The sequence below is a fragment of the Stomoxys calcitrans genome, chromosome 4 (genome assembly GCF_963082655.1).
Source record: "Stomoxys calcitrans chromosome 4, idStoCalc2.1, whole genome shotgun sequence".
Lineage (NCBI taxonomy): Eukaryota > Metazoa > Arthropoda > Insecta > Diptera > Muscidae > Stomoxys > Stomoxys calcitrans.
In genome coordinates, this window is record NC_081555.1 from 99,484,429 (window position 1) to 99,501,058 (window position 16,630).

Here is a 16,630-nt window from a genome sequence, read left to right on the forward strand (position 1 = left end):
GCGATATGAAAACTATATATAAATTTGAACCGATTTCCATGAAATTCAACAGTAATGTCGAGAGTCATAAAAAAATTATTCATGCCACATTTCGAGAGAATCGCTTCACAAATGACCATTTTATTGTATTATTACTGCAAATCGGTCGAACATATATATGGGAGCTATATCCATATCTGAACCGATTTTTTTCCAATTTCAATGGGCTTCCTCTCTAGGCCAAAAAACATGCCAGTACCAAATATGAAGACGATCGGATGAGAACTGCGACCTGTACTTTGTACACAAATTGACATGAACAGACGGACATAGCTAAATCGAATCAAAAGGTGTTTCTGAGTCGATCGGTGGGTCTATGTCTCTTCCCTTTGGGTGTTGCAAACAAATTCACTAAGTTATAATACCCTGTATCACGTACACATATGTCCCGATTCTAACCAGGGACCGCACGATACACGTCACCTGTTTAACTGCCCTGCCAGACCCACTCGACTCAGACCCAGATCCCCATCTTAGTCGCAGAGTTCCTGGGTCTTAACAAAATCAATCAGACGAAAGATAGAACACAATAAACTGCTACAACAACAACCCTGTATCACAGTAGTGGTGTAGGGTATAAAAATAGTCGCGAAAAACATGTGTTTTCAATGGTGAAAAACAAACGTAGTTCCGCCCTTAAGCCTAGTACTTTCATTTCAGTTCATTCGCAACGAAATGCATATTAAATTATATCGAAATCCGTCGGACTCTATCAGTACCAAATAGCACCTGCCCATAAACATTCCACTAAGGAACAGGGGCAAACTTGAAACATATCAATGAGTGCAGTCCGATTCAAGTTTAAGCTCAATGATAAGGGGCCTTTTATAAGCGAGTCCGAACGGAGTGTGCAGTGCGACACCTTTTGAAGAGAAGTTTTTACATGACATAATACCTCACAAATGTTGCCAGCATTAGGAGGAGAAAACCACCGCTAAAAATTTTTTATAGCCGAGTACGAACGACGTGCCTCTTTGAAGAGAAGTTCTTCATGGCATAGCACCTCACAAATGTTGCCAGCAACAACCAGCGCAGAAATTTGTGTAGAGTCTCGCCAGGATTTGAACCCTGGCGTTTAGCGTCATAGGCGGACATGCTAACCTCTGCGCTACGGTGGCCTACGTACCACTTCGAAATGTCTTCGCATTTTCTTTTTTATAATCCCTTTTGACAGTTGTTCGGGTGCAAAGTCGAAGTCAGTAAAAGGCTTCAACCAGGCATATTACGCCAACATCACATGTTTATCAGGATCCCATTTCTATGGAGCATTGTCCTAATCCATAAATGTAAACTTTACAAAGGTTTAGAAAACCTTTCACATTCTGTTTTTCTCAACGGGTGATATTTAATTTTTCATCCTTTTTCAAATGTACCAATTTGTATCATTTTCATCCTGTTCAATACCGTCATCACAAGAAACGGCAACCCTATTGATAACAAATCAAAACAATGAACAGGACATAAAGGAGAGAGAAGTAGAAAGACAAATAGAGCGAAAATAAAGTTCTAATAAGAAAATGGAAATACAAAAGAAATTGTGATGACATTTTCAACGAAGAAGCAGAAGGGATGGTCTAGTCTACCTCGGCATGCTGCTACTTGCTGAGTATGAACTCAAAACAAACCATTTAAAATATGGGGCGCCACTGGGGGTGGATGGCGTTTTGGGGAAAAATGAAAAACGTCATCTATGATGCAAAAATAAGGAAATATAACAACAACAACAAACACCAGAATATTGTAATGATAAAACTATTATTCATTCAAAGTGGCCAGCCATGCCTTCAATGGCATGAATGGTAGGTCGGCTGGTTGGTTTGTTGGTTGGCCATCTCTCGTTTGCTGATAAAATTAATGGGCATTGATTAGTGAAAATGAATACTTTGACACACTCTCTCTGGGAAAGGGGATTGTGAGGAGGGGAAGTAAATTGCCACAATACCATCATCATCAGTCATCGCAGCCAAGCGCAAGCAAACACACATATTCGCTTCTCTCTGTACAACACAAAAGGGAGTGGTATGCGGTTGGGAGGGTAGAGCCCAACTATAGCAAACAGTTTAGGCAGGCAAAAGTGACTTCTCAAAAAGCGGCTGAAGAAAAAAAGAATTCCACAAGAGAGGCGTTGTCTGTACTTTGGTGGCATTCATTTCATTCATGGCAACACAGTGATAATATGAAATATGTCTTTTTACACACACTTATTGAAGCAGCGGAACAACTATGCGAAAATATTTACTTGGAAATTAACTTGATTTTACCAAAATTGCAAATGCAATCATTTGCAGCATGGCATATCTAATCGGTCAAGGTAGGGTTTATCGTTAGAAAAACTCTCCCGGGTACCATATCATCACTTAACTATCCATATGTAACCTACCTTATTGAGTTGTATGGTTGGTTATCTTCTTGGAATGAAAAATATCCTTAAAATCCTGCTGTCACTGTGACTTAGCGTGATGAGACTACTTTGATGGGTGGACTGCTTTTTTGCAGACTTTGTGTTTTGACAATATATTTCACTTTTGCTTTTTATTTGAGTAAATATATTGGTAAATGCTTTTTTTTCACTTTGATTTGTCACTATGTATATTTTTTGTTGTAGCTTTCTTCAATACACTCTTTTTGGATTTCGTTTTTTTTTTTTGCACAATTATTTGCGCGTTTTCTCTTTGCCTTTTTTCGTGTTGCCCTTTCTACTTTCCGTACACACAAGCAAAACTAAGTAAATTTTTGTTACATTTACCGACAACCAAGCGTTCATTCAGATTATTAAAGGTGCGTTTAAATGCAGTTGTTTCTGCCTATTTAAGTTAGATTTTTAACTATATTACGAAAAACTTGTTAAAATATTTTCCTCGCGACCACCGACTTTGGAAGTTATTTTATGAGTGACGAGCTAGTGAACAAAGCCGAGTCTTTTCAACGGCGGCGGCGGCTTGGCCAAGATTTCAATGGGCGATGGCGGCTCTTCGGCTGAGCCGATTCAAAACTTTATAAAGGCGACTGCATAAATAGCATATGATTTATCGTTCAATATTGTTGGACCAAAAGTAATTAAAGAAAGAAGAGACATGTGAGAAAAATTTCAAGATTTTGGTCAAGACATAGGATTCACTGAATAAGGTTAAGCCAAGCGATCAGCCGACACACAATTTTTTTTTTAATTTTTGGCAGTACGCACACGTGTACACACATGCACACAAATTTCTTTGTGTGTGTTGGCAAAACGTCGATCAGCTTGATGGCGGATTGCACCATATGATTTGTGGTCGTTGGTACAAATGAGACCACCTTTAATGATTTCGCCATGGAATGAATGTTAAAAGTGAACGAGTTGACATGCTCAATGCAAAGAACTGCCAAAATTAAAAAAAAAATTGTATGTCGGCTGATCGCTTGGCTTAATTTTATTGAGTGAATCCTGATCAAGACCCCAGGCGGATTTAAAAAGATGGTCTCACGCTAACAGCTATTAACAGATGGTCAGGTTTAACGGTATTAAGATGTCAGATTTTTGTTTGCATTCTCTATGTTGTCATCTTCTTTCTCGCATATTATATGCTCATGTACGCACACGTATACACACACGCATAAAAATTTCTTGGTGTGTGTTGGCAAAACGTCGGTCTGCTTGATGGCAAGATATCGGATTGCACCATAAAATTTGTGGTTATTGTACAAATGAGACCATTTTTATATGTTTTTTATTGTATTTTATCGAACATACTTGTAGATACCAGGGCTGCGGAGTCGAATTTTTGAGGCCGGAGTCAGGTTATTGAGCCGCAGTCGGACTTTGGTTCGGAGTTGATCACGCTTGCCCCGACTCCGACTTAGACCCTTGGTCGGTGTGTTACGGATGCCTCCTATGCGACAGGAGAATAACTATCGGCTAGCACGGTATCCCAGGAGTGGTCCCATCCCGTCATCTCCGTCCGAGGTACGTACCAATAAAACAAAAGTAATTCCAGAACATCCATTAACGTTACCCTACTATCATTTACACGTTCCTATAGGTTGGAGACCAGATGGATTGTCCCAGTCGCCCTCCCTTCCATGGCCAACCAGTTCCCGGATCATCGATTTCGGTGGCCCCATAAACCCGCCTACATCACAACATCCATCCCGCACTTACCTGCCCCAAGGGGATCCTTTTAGCACATCATTACACTCATCGCCTTCAAATTCAAACATTAATCATATTTATTATAATTTTACTAATACTAACACCTACAACATTAATTTGTTTTAAACATGCAATGATTCAAAATAACTGATCCTGCGTTAATCTTCAAATGTATAAATAAAAAAAAATGGTTTGTCTAATCTATAATCTCAAAACGAATGTTTCGGTGAAAAAATGTAACACGATTGTTACAAAACAAATCAAAAGTCAGTGTATAACGAAGTAAGACCTACAAAGTTTTCCTGCCTATTATTTTGCAAGGCTTGCACAAAACAAGAAAAAAATAAATGTAAACCTAACTAAGGGAGCTCTCTTAGATTAGTTTTGGGGCAGTTTCTATTTTTCTACCCGGAACTTTTACTTTACTCTGATGGAAATTTCTTTGTAGACCCTATCACAAATTCGATATTTTGTCAAAAAAAAACTACTTTGTAAAAAAAAAACGTTAGATTAAGCCTAGATAAAAAAAAACAAAAAAATTAAATTAAATAAATAGTAATATAAATAATATAAAGTCAGATAAAAAAAAATAAAAAAAATATCAAACGCTACTACATAAGACAAAAAAAAAACAATATAAATAATATAAAACGACACAAAGGTTGATTGGTTTTGGGGCATAAATGGAATGTAGCAATCATGTGCACATCCGGCCTATGTATATTAATCTGTTCTCTTCGATATCCCACAAGGGGGCAATAGATGTATGTATGTGGGACCTGTTCGCTTCTGGTGTCCACTGCCCGTGGGCGATAGGTGGCAATGTCGACTATATTGGACTGTATGCTTATTTGAACTGTATTATTTTGATGGTTACCGCACCGCCTTTTATTGTCAAAAATTCTTTGCTGGATCTACCGATCAAATAAAGAACAAAAATTTGTCCTACCTTAACCTCAGCATTTACTTTACTGGCAATCTCCGTTTATGTGTTGCTGTGATATTCGTGTCTTGCTGTGCTGCCTTTCTTTTGCAATCCCGCCTTCCTTCTGCAGGATTCTATTGTCGACGCACCAACCTGTGGACAAAATTTCTATTCCCACGAAGGTGTTGGAACCTAGTAATTATTAATACTCATATTACATCTGACATTTTTATGATTCTATACACTCTTTCTGCCACTTACTTTTCATAAAATCTTGTAGCATATATATAAATACTGGGGAAGGTTAGGACACAAAAAAAAAACATAGATCTTTTTCTGTTTCAAAACAAAAAAACGAATATTAAGTCATACTTTCTAAAAAAAACCAAATATAATCTATCCAACCTTTTTATTCACGTTAACTAGCACATTTGATACACTTGTTTCAAAATATATAACCGCCTTAATGAACCTTTGGTTATGCACAGCACAGCGAAATACAACACTTTGAAACGCCAAGCAGACTTCTCTCTCTTTTATAGTGACGCTATGCTCATGCATCCAATAAACTTCCAATAAACGCCATACTTTATTCGCGGAGCCATCTATGTTTCTTCATACGTCCTTTTCTCATACCTACTAGTCATCTTACTCATCCATTTCGCTTCAAAAAAAATTATTATTGTTATACAAATATCTTTATGAATGAATTGCGCCACTATGCCTCTCCACTACTTCTACTACCGTCATCTATCCAGCCCTGAGGTAGTTGGCAACGCAAATCAGGCAATTCTGCCAACATGTCAAAAACAACAAAACATAAGTTCATTTCATTGTGGTGGACACACCACGTTCTCAAATTCCTTTCCGATTTTCCATTAAATTCCACGCTATTAATCTCTTTTCCCTTCTCTTTTCAGGCTTTTTGGGATGTTCTGACGGAATGGCTATCTGTAAGAAATAAGCATGGGGGCGACCTTACATTTTTAAATGGAAAGTTTTCTCCACAAAGAATCTCTCACAGACAGTCAATGCGCCAGAACATTTGGATCATTCATCTGGACATCACACAAAAACCTTCCTCCAAAGGAGGCTTCCCCGCCACACTGCAAGACAAAAATCAACACATGCAACCTCCCCTCCTCCAAACATCAACATACAAATGAAAGATAAACTAACAATGGGGAGGGGGGGTTAGCTTACCAATAAAAATTGCAATTCCCCCTCTTCTTCATACAAGCGGCAACATTATCAATTAAAGATGAGGGGGGTTGCTTTGCACAAAACGCATATAATTGACATGGTTGGTTCTTGTGGGCACTGACCAGCCATACGATATGTCCAAAGGTCCCTGCAGATCCTCCAGCATGCAAAGCAATCGAGAGCTGGAGAAATATCGTGGTTACGAGGCTGCCACGCAGGTGCGAAGGCCTCATCTAAAGGGCCTTCCACGCAAAATTCTTTTTTTTTTCTTTCTTTTTTTTTCTTGTCCACGGTCGGACTTAGGCGGGCGCCGCAACAAAACACCAGGGCTGTAGAGTCTACGATTACAGGGCGGGTGTGCGGTATAATCACCTAGCGATATAGTAGAAAATCTCCTATCGTACGTGGGGAACACCCATGCCCTGAGATATAAAGCCGGGCCTTGGTACCTGAGTCCCGTACCGAGTATACGGATATTAGGGAAGTAAATGCCAATCTCATACCAAAAAAAATGGTCACTCTGTGTGTCTCTCTCTCGTTCCAGATGCGCCTGACTCGGATACTCTCCAAAGTCCATCCAGGATCTATTCAGGTACGGCCGGCATGAATACATTTCCTAGTCGTAAACAAATCTGAACTAAAGTATACAAAATACCATAGGAGTAGTCAGTCTGAATGGGGTATAGTATCCGCAAGGTACACATTCACATACAGCGTGTCGGGGGGGGCTGAGTACAATCAGAAAGGGTGTAAGAAGTACAAATAGTTTACATTCAAAAATAGCTCATAATGAAAAAAAATGCATAACCGGAAACGGTGTATTATTAAGAGGGGTGTATAATTAAAAAGGGTGTATAATCAAAAGGGGTGTATAATTAAAAAGCGTGTATAATCAAACAGGAATGTATAATGGAAACAAAAAAAAACAACAAGTACTCGATATCACAGATACCAAAAAGTATTGCACCATAAATTCAGACTTAATATTAGAACGAACACAAACAAAAATGAAGTAAAATTGTATTCTTATCCTAATATTGCACTGGTATAAATCACAGACTCTAAATTTATACTGCACTAAACTTTGATATCTTTAACGTGATAAACGCCAATCTTCCTTCCCTGCATTGTCTCCAGTTCGTACATGTGGTTCCCTACAGGCTTGACTATACGGCATTTAAGAAATTTCCTACAAAATTTCGAATTTTTGTTCTTCGAAAAATCGGATAAGACCACATTCCGCCTATAAACCTCCTGCCCCGGTACAAATTTAACCACACGAGCTCTCTGATTATACCTTGCGGAACTTCTCTGATAAGCATTATGCATATTTATCTTAATCTTCTCCCTTATCGCCTCCATCTTCGCCGTTCCATCTATTCCTTGAATTTCGTGATCCGTCAATGACCGGAGCCTTCGAGCCAATCTGTAGTCCGCGCCATTCGTATACATATGGAAACCAAATAGTGCGAAGAATGGTGTGAAGCCCGTCGCCGAATGAACTGAGGTTCTGAGGGCACATTCGATCTCCGAGAGATACATGTCCCAGTCACGGTGATCCTCGTCAAGATATGCCCTTATGGCCGAAATTACAGATTGGTTCACCCGCTCTGAGGCGTTCGACTGAGGTGAATATACCGCAGTCTTCATATGGGTTATCCCGTATGCCTGAACCATATCCTGAAAACTCCTCGAGGTAAATTGCGCACCGTTATCGCTGTGGATCACTTCAGGTACACCAAATTTATGAAATATCTCATTCGCCAAAAAGGTTACAACATTTGCGGTTGTGGCTTCTCGCATCGCCTTCAAAAATGTAAATTTGGTGAAGTGATCCACAACGATAAATATATATGCGTTGCCGTTCCTCGAGCGGGGATATTTCCCCAGAAAATCCATGTATATCTTCTGGAATGGCCTATCAGTCTGTACTTCCTGACCCATCTCAGGCATCATATGTCGATTGCTAGGCTTCGTCTCCTGGCATACTTGACAATTTTTTATGAATTGTCTGACTTGGGTAGACATCCTTGGCCAATAAAAGAATCGCTTGACCCTCTCCAAAGTCTTCGCTACGCCTCCATGAGCTGCGGTATGGGCGTTGTGTGCCTTTTCAATGATGACATGTGTCAACGCGGGCGGTATCCATAACTTCCAACATAAAACTTCATCCAACTCTTGCTCAAATACCGTCTTCTTAAATACCAGCCCATCTTTCACTTTTATATCAGGTAGTCTATCATTGTCCTTCATCACGTCCTCTATAAGTGCCAGGTACTCTTCCCCTTCAAATTCACATGTCTCAAAATCCAGGAAGTCTTCTCTAGTGAGCTCCTCTATGTTCACATCTATAGGAGACCTAGATAGCATATCAGCAACAATATTGTCAGATCCCTTACGGTGTACGATCTCAAAATCGAAGACCTGCAACTGAAGAGACCACCTAGCCAATCTACCACTCAAGTCCTTCAAACTCATAAGCCATTTTAAACTAGCGTGATCCGTAATTACCGTAAATGGCATCATCTCAACATAAGGCCGGAATTTCTTCACGGCCATCACGGCAGCCAAACATTCCTTTTCGGTCACGCTATAGTTTCGCTGACAAGAGTTAAGTTTTTGAGAGTAGAAAGCGATGGGGTGTTCTTCGTTGCTGTCATCCAATTGAAATAAAACCGCCCCGGTTCCATAATCAGATGCATCGCATTGGATGTAGAAACGCCTTGTGAAATCGGGGTGTCTCAATACCGGGGCCGACGTCAGGGCCTTTTTCAACTTTTCAAATGCCGCAATCGCCTTTTCTCCCATGGTGAACTTACAAGACTTCTTCAAGGTATCTGTAAGAGGAGCGGATATCGATGCGAAGTCCTTTATGAATCGGCGGTACCAGCCGGCCGTGCCTAAGAAGCTTCTCACCTCTCTTGGACTCTTCGGGATCCTTATCAATCTTATAGCTTGTACTTTATCAGGATCTGTCTTTAACATTCCATTTCCAATAATGAATCCTAAGTACTTTAGTTCCTTAAAACAAAAATGTGATTTCTTGAGTCCTATAGTCAGATTGGCCTGGCTGAGACACTTGGCTACTTCGCCTAATAATCGTAAGTGCTCTTGAAAATCGCTAGATATCACCAACAGGTCATCCAGATATATAAAAACATTCTCTTTTAGCCTTTGCGGAATTACACGGTCCATAAGCCTACAAAGACGTTGAGCGGCATTACATAACCCAAACGGCATTACCCTAAATTGATATAATGGCCGTCCGGGTACAGTAAACGCTGTGTAAGGCTTACTTTCCTCATCTAACTCGATCTGCCAAAAGGCATATTTAAGATCGACACTGCTAATGTAATGCGTCTCGTCTATCCGGCTTAAAATGCCATCTATATTCTGGAGCGGATATGCATCCTTAATGGTTAATTTATTTAACTTTCTTGCATCCAAACAGAACCTATTCTTGCCTGGCTTCCTGACGACAGTGGTTCTGTGGCTCCAGGGGCTCTCACTTTCTTCAATAACATTGAGCCTTAACATATTGTCTATTTCCTCATAAACTATGGACTGGACAGCTGGAGATAATGGATAATGGCGATCCTTTACAGGAACCGCACCTTCTATCAACTTTATTGAGTGTTTCTCCAAACTAGTTACACCTAAGCCCTTTTCCTCAAAGGTGTCAAAACTCTTTATTACAGCCTGCAGTTGCATTTTCTGTTCTTCGTCTAATTCATGGGGATTTAACTTATGCTCGACTTTCTCATTAGCAAATTCCTTTTGGAGTTGTTCCATATTAATTTCATTTATTTCTAACAATTCAGGGGCTATATTAAATAATTTCCAGAAATCCATTCCTAGATAAAGCGCCTGCTCCAAATCCGGGCATAAGTATAATTCTAATTCCTTAACTAGTTCCTTATATCTTATATTGACCCTAATACTTCCCAAAATACGGTGCTCATGTCCGCTGGCTGTTCTGACGTTCGAAAATATGGTTCTAATATCGCAGTTTAGGGACTCTACCAACTCTCGGCATCCTTTTCCTAGAACGCTCACCGAAGCCCCACTGTCAAGTAGCCCTCTAATTCTGACTCCTTGAAGTTCAACCTCGGCGAACATTCTAGGGTCCTCGTTTAGACCAGCTCTTCTAATCGATTCAATAACGTTTTTAATCTCCTTTCTCTTTCTAGCGAATTTCTGACGACCTTTGGCACCTTTCTCGGATCGGGATTCTCATTAAAAATTCTGGAGCGACATTCATTATAATGGTCTTGCCTTATCTCCAATGGTAAGTAGTGACGAAGGTCAGGGTTGAAGTTATCAAAACCTCCCTCAGTCGTTAAGCATCCCCTATTCGGAATCGGCCGTTGGGCCAGTTGTGACCTTAACATTATTACTGTGCTTTGGGGTTCTCGCGCGGACGTGGCTCCCCTGCTAGATCCACGCCCTTGTTGGGGTTTCCCTGCTGACAGACGGGACATTTGGGAGTAGTAAAACCTGGTTTCCCACATTTATAACAAAATAAACTCCTCACAGTCGAATCACAATCTCTAAAGCCGTGGCCAGCTTGCCAGCAATTCCAGCAAGAAATTGCTGACTGCCTATTCGTCTGAAATGCTGCCACTTCATTATAGTCAATACTCTCATATTCTGTCTCAGATAAGTACTCTGGCGGTTCATGACATAACTCATTTATCTGTCTAATTGGGCGATTGGGTGGTGGCATGTTCCTAACATCCCTTCTAGGAAAATTCCTTTCTGCCTCATTGCACTCGATTCGCAATTGCTCCATTGATGACACTTGAATCGGATAAACTATACGACCAATACTTTCTTTGACATTCTTTTTCATTATCTTTATCATATCATATTCAGAGACAGGCTGTATTAATTTGGCCCTCATTTGACCCATAATGTGGAAAAATACGTCGATGGACTCATTCAATTGTTGTTTTCTTTGGGCTAGATCGGTTAGAATTTCAAAATTAGACCGCGAAGACTGGTATTGGCTAAGGAGGCAATGTTTAAGTTCCTGCCAGTCGTGAAATCTATGGGTCTTCTGGAACAACCAGTACCAAGATTCGGCTGGACCTGTTACGACCAAGGGAAAGTCCCTAATAACCTCTTCCCATGGAATTGCGTACTGCCTCTGGTAATGTTCCAAACGATATACGAAATCTTCGACCCCTAAGCCTCTCGATGTACCATCGAATACTAACCCTAGTTTATCGATTCTAATCCTCATTCTCTCTCTATCCAGACTTGCACCTAGATACCCATTACGTGGAACTGAACTCTCCTTTTGGACGCCACTGACATTGTCAGCCATTGGTATTTCTACTGCAGGTGGTGTCACTACTGGTCTAGCTACATCCATTTGATTCATATTCGAACTGGAATTCGGCATCATATTGCTGGTAGTATTGGCGGTTAGACTCTCAATCGCTCTGGCCAGATCCCCCAGGGTTCTTCTAATATCCCCTATTTCGTTCTGAACTACCTGAACTCTATTCTCGAGAGCCCTATGTAGTACCGTGGACCCACCTTCTGCATTCGCGGAGACGCCTGGCCCTCTTTGGACCTCCGACCTCACCTCCTCCCTAGCGTTCTGATTCAGGCCGGACGACGCGGTATTAATGGTCTGTGACATGTCCCTTACGGAATTGTTCTTCGGAGTATTCTGCTGTTCCATTTCCCTACTATCCTTTCGTTTCTTCTCGGCAATATATTGTCTGGACCTATCTAGATCAAATGTCTCAGGTCGACTACGTTTCTTAGACCGCGAGCGAGTCTCTATGCTCATAATATAATTAACACAAAACTTTAGCCTTTGTGTCAGTCTGGCCTTAATATGTCTATCAACTAAACAAGAGTTGTAATGAAAATTCGTTTTATAAAAAAAATTATATATCGATGAATAAAAAAATCGTTTCCTTATAGTATATCAATATTCACTTCTCTTTCAGATATATGTATGGGGCGGTATGCGAGGGATGTGATGTGTGCGGTATGTTTGTAATTCTGACTCTCATTCGAGCAACCTTCTGGAACGTGTATAATCAAATCTAAAAACAAATCAACATGCAAAGTAAGTGCCTTATCTTGGGTCTTTCAACCGACCCCTTCAAATGTCATAATCTAACCCTTGATACTACAGTCCTCTAACATCATTATCTAGAGCGGTTATCAAATCGTTATTCCAACATTTGGTCACTTTAAATCCAAACTGAAACTATTTCCACTGCCTATCTGGCTAATGTGTGCTTGTTCCGCATCATTCATCTGATAGGTACGCCACAACACCATCCAGTTTGCATTAACCTTTTCCATTTTTCCTTTCAGTTTCGAATTTTCGAATTTTGGCACAACTACATCTGACGTCAACCAGATAGGTTGCCAAACTTCCGAAGTTCTAAACTTCAAATCCAAATTTCAAAGTCGGGCTATTTCAAAATATTAATGGTCTATTTCCTGTGTCTAGGTGTTCACACATGATGGTAATCGCCACGGCAATGAAATGCCGGGCCTCTTTCGCTTGGGCGCCATATTGTTACGGATGCCTCCTATGCGACAGGAGAATAACTATCGGCTAGCACGGTATCCCAGGAGTGGTCCCATCCCGTCATCTCCGTCCGAGGTACGTACCAATAAAACAAAAGTAATTCCAGAACATCCATTAACGTTACCCTACTATCATTTACACGTTCCTATAGGTTGGAGACCAGATGGATTGTCCCAGTCGCCCTCCCTTCCATGGCCAACCAGTTCCCGGATCATCGATTTCGGTGGCCCCATAAACCCGCCTACATCACAACATCCATCCCGCACTTACCTGCCCCAAGGGGATCCTTTTAGCACATCATTACACTCATCGCCTTCAAATTCAAACATTAATCATATTTATTATAATTTTACTAATACTAACACCTACAACATTAATTTGTTTTAAACATGCAATGATTCAAAATAACTGATCCTGCGTTAATCTTCAAATGTATAAATAAAAAAAAATGGTTTGTCTAATCTATAATCTCAAAACGAATGTTTCGGTGAAAAAATGTAACACGATTGTTACAAAACAAATCAAAAGTCAGTGTATAACGAAGTAAGACCTACAAAGTTTTCCTGCCTATTATTTTGCAAGGCTTGCACAAAACAAGAAAAAAATAAATGTAAACCTAACTAAGGGAGCTCTCTTAGATTAGTTTTGGGGCAGTTTCTATTTTTCTACCCGGAACTTTTACTTTACTCTGATGGAAATTTCTTTGTAGACCCTATCACAAATTCGATATTTTGTCAAAAAAAAACTACTTTGTAAAAAAAAAACGTTAGATTAAGCCTAGATAAAAAAAAACAAAAAAATTAAATTAAATAAATAGTAATATAAATAATATAAAGTCAGATAAAAAAAAATAAAAAAAATATCAAACGCTACTACATAAGACAAAAAAAAAACAATATAAATAATATAAAACGACACAAAGGTTGATTGGTTTTGGGGCATAAATGGAATGTAGCAATCATGTGCACATCCGGCCTATGTATATTAATCTGTTCTCTTCGATATCCCACAAGGGGGCAATAGATGTATGTATGTGGGACCTGTTCGCTTCTGGTGTCCACTGCCCGTGGGCGATAGGTGGCAATGTCGACTATATTGGACTGTATGCTTATTTGAACTGTATTATTTTGATGGTTACCGCACCGCCTTTTATTGTCAAAAATTCTTTGCTGGATCTACCGATCAAATAAAGAACAAAAATTTGTCCTACCTTAACCTCAGCATTTACTTTACTGGCAATCTCCGTTTATGTGTTGCTGTGATATTCGTGTCTTGCTGTGCTGCCTTTCTTTTGCAATCCCGCCTTCCTTCTGCAGGATTCTATTGTCGACGCACCAACCTGTGGACAAAATTTCTATTCCCACGAAGGTGTTGGAACCTAGTAATTATTAATACTCATATTACATCTGACATTTTTATGATTCTATACACTCTTTCTGCCACTTACTTTTCATAAAATCTTGTAGCATATATATAAATACTGGGGAAGGTTAGGACACAAAAAAAAAACATAGATCTTTTTCTGTTTCAAAACAAAAAAACGAATATTAAGTCATACTTTCTAAAAAAAACCAAATATAATCTATCCAACCTTTTTATTCACGTTAACTAGCACATTTGATACACTTGTTTCAAAATATATAACCGCCTTAATGAACCTTTGGTTATGCACAGCACAGCGAAATACAACACTTTGAAACGCCAAGCAGACTTCTCTCTCTTTTATAGTGACGCTATGCTCATGCATCCAATAAACTTCCAATAAACGCCATACTTTATTCGCGGAGCCATCTATGTTTCTTCATACGTCCTTTTCTCATACCTACTAGTCATCTTACTCATCCATTTCGCTTCAAAAAAAATTATTATTGTTATACAAATATCTTTATGAATGAATTGCGCCACTATGCCTCTCCACTACTTCTACTACCGTCATCTATCCAGCCCTGAGGTAGTTGGCAACGCAAATCAGGCAATTCTGCCAACATGTCAAAAACAACAAAACATAAGTTCATTTCATTGTGGTGGACACACCACGTTCTCAAATTCCTTTCCGATTTTCCATTAAATTCCACGCTATTAATCTCTTTTCCCTTCTCTTTTCAGGCTTTTTGGGATGTTCTGACGGAATGGCTATCTGTAAGAAATAAGCATGGGGGCGACCTTACATTTTTAAATGGAAAGTTTTCTCCACAAAGAATCTCTCACAGACAGTCAATGCGCCAGAACATTTGGATCATTCATCTGGACATCACACAAAAACCTTCCTCCAAAGGAGGCTTCCCCGCCACACTGCAAGACAAAAATCAACACATGCAACCTCCCCTCCTCCAAACATCAACATACAAATGAAAGATAAACTAACAATGGGGAGGGGGGGTTAGCTTACCAATAAAAATTGCAATTCCCCCTCTTCTTCATACAAGCGGCAACATTATCAATTAAAGATGAGGGGGGTTGCTTTGCACAAAACGCATATAATTGACATGGTTGGTTCTTGTGGGCACTGACCAGCCACACGATATGTCCAAAGGTCCCTGCAGATCCTCCAGCATGCAAAGCAATCGAGAGCTGGAGAAATATCGTGGTTACGAGGCTGCCACGCAGGTGCGAAGGCCTCATCTAAAGGGCCTTCCACGCAAAATTCTTTTTTTTTTCTTTCTTTTTTTTTCTTGTCCACGGTCGGACTTAGGCGGGCGCCGCAACAGGTGTTGAGGGCTAGACTCTGCTGCCCTCGTAGATACAAGATTCACTGAATAGGGTTAAGCCATGTGATCAGCCGACATAGAACTTTTTTTATTTCTGGCAGAACTTTGCATTAAGGATGTCAACTTGTGACCTAACCTTCTATTAGTGAATCCTGTTGTAGATATATGTCTATAAAAAAGGACAATACATGTGAGAATACATGCCGATTAGAGCGCGTAGAGTATTACTCGATAGTAGAGTACTAACTTGATATTAAAAATTGAATCCAGGTACCTAGGCATATTGGACGATAATAACAATTTGGGTCTGAAGTGAAAGTTATTAGGAATATGGTCTGAAAAGAGCAATAGGCTATAAAATTTGTAGATATCATTAGGGGGCAGACCCTCCCCCTTACCCCAAAAGCATCACCCAAAAATAACAGCGAACTGATCGGAACAATATGGGACTCAAATGGAAGGTATTCGGGTGAAGTACTAATTTGATAATAAACATTGGGTCCATTGAGTCCTAGGCGCCCGCCCCGACCCAAATCCCCTCAAATAGGCATATTGGACGATAATGACAATATGGAATTCAATTGAAAGGTAGTAGATAGTAGATCACGAATATAGTATGGAAGGAGCAATTTTAAAAAACGCCAGATCTCGACGATGTTTTCATCGATTTATGTGAAATTTTGTATACCACCAACTGGTAACTCTAAACACAAAATTGGTATACAACTTCGGGTACAAATAACCATAGGGGACGCTCTATCCCGAAAACACACCCAAACGGACATGTCTACCGATTTGGATAATGTGGGTATCAAATGAAAGATATTTAAGCGTAGAGTACGAAATTAATATATTGTAACAATTCGACCTGAAGTTTCCGGGGGCCCGCCCCCATAAACCGCCCAAAAGTGACATGTTTACCGATTGGGGAAATATGGGTATCAAATGAAAGGTAATTGGAAGTAGAGTACGAAACTTATACAAACATTTGGGAGCAAGTCTCAGGGGCTGCCCCACCCTAAAGACCACCCCCAAACGGACATGTAGGCCAATCTGGACAATAT

At 40.0% G+C, this 16,630-nt stretch overlaps 1 protein-coding gene across 1 annotated transcript in view; it reads right to left on the reverse strand.

The window, feature by feature from the left end:
• LOC106096005 (ras-related protein Ral-a) overlaps nucleotides 1-2,933 on the reverse strand; it is a 112,319-nt gene extending 109,386 nt beyond the window's left edge. Inside the window, 1 exon segment of the mRNA XM_013263507.2 lies at nucleotides 2,420-2,933. The gene's annotated coding sequence lies outside the window, so the exon portion shown is untranslated.
• Nucleotides 2,934-16,630: the final 13,697 nt, after the last annotated feature.